This window comes from Phoca vitulina, unplaced genomic scaffold, assembly GCF_004348235.1.
Source record: "Phoca vitulina isolate PV1807 unplaced genomic scaffold, GSC_HSeal_1.0 scaffold11, whole genome shotgun sequence".
NCBI lineage: Eukaryota > Metazoa > Chordata > Mammalia > Carnivora > Phocidae > Phoca > Phoca vitulina.
The window spans coordinates 5,365,144-5,366,053 of NW_022589714.1; the positions used below are offsets into that span (position 1 = coordinate 5,365,144).

Here is a 910-nt window from a genome sequence, read left to right on the forward strand (position 1 = left end):
GATTTACATAAAGAAAAGTACTCAAATTAAAACCACACAACCTGAAGAATTTTCACAAAGTTAACACAGCCACCAGGTTAAGAAATGAAATATTACTAACACCTCAGAAGTCTTTCCTTGTACCCCATGCCAATCATTTTTCTCTCCTCCTAGATGTAACCATCTATATGACTTCAAATATAATAGATTTCCCTGTTTTAAACATTATGTAAGTAGATCATATGGTATATATTCTTTTACATCTGATTTCTTTTCAACAATGTTACATTTATAGCTTTGCACAATGCCAGTATCACAGCCAATGAGATTTATCTGAGGCACGATTATTGTTAATTGAAAACTTTTCCCAGCATGTCTGGCTGGCTCATTTGGGGGAACATGTGACTCCTGATCTCCCAGTCATGGGTTTGAGCCCCATATTGGGTATAGAGATAAGTTTAAAATAAATGAACTTTAAAATAACAACAACATTACATTTGTGAAATTCATTCATGACATTGTATGTAGAAGTGATTTGTTCTTTTTCATTACTATATAGTATTCTGTGTAATAATATTCTAATTTATTTATCCATTCTACTAATGGCCATTTGGAGCACTTCCTGCTTTGGGCTATAACTAATAATACTGTTATGAATATTCTTAAACACGTATTTCAGGGCACTGAAGCATGCATTACTTTTTTTTTCCTCCAAGTTTTTACTTTAATTCCAGTTAGTTAACATTACAGTGTAATATTAGTTTCAGGTTTAATATTGTTGATAATGGTGCTGTGAAAATCAGGGTGCATGTATCTCTTTCAATCAGTATTTTTGTAACCTTTGGGTAAATACCTAGTAGTGCCATTACTGAGTCATAAGGTAGATTTTTAACTTTTTGAGGAACCTCCATACTGTTTTCCAGAGTGGCAG

General features: G+C 32.7%; 1 non-coding gene across 1 annotated transcript; it reads left to right on the forward strand.

Moving 5' to 3' along the window:
• The first annotated feature begins 272 nt into the window (after nt 1-272).
• LOC116635942 lies at nt 273-406 on the forward strand. The gene has a single exon (XR_004300239.1). It is a non-coding gene; the product is annotated as a U4 spliceosomal RNA (small nuclear RNA).
• Nucleotides 407-910: the final 504 nt, after the last annotated feature.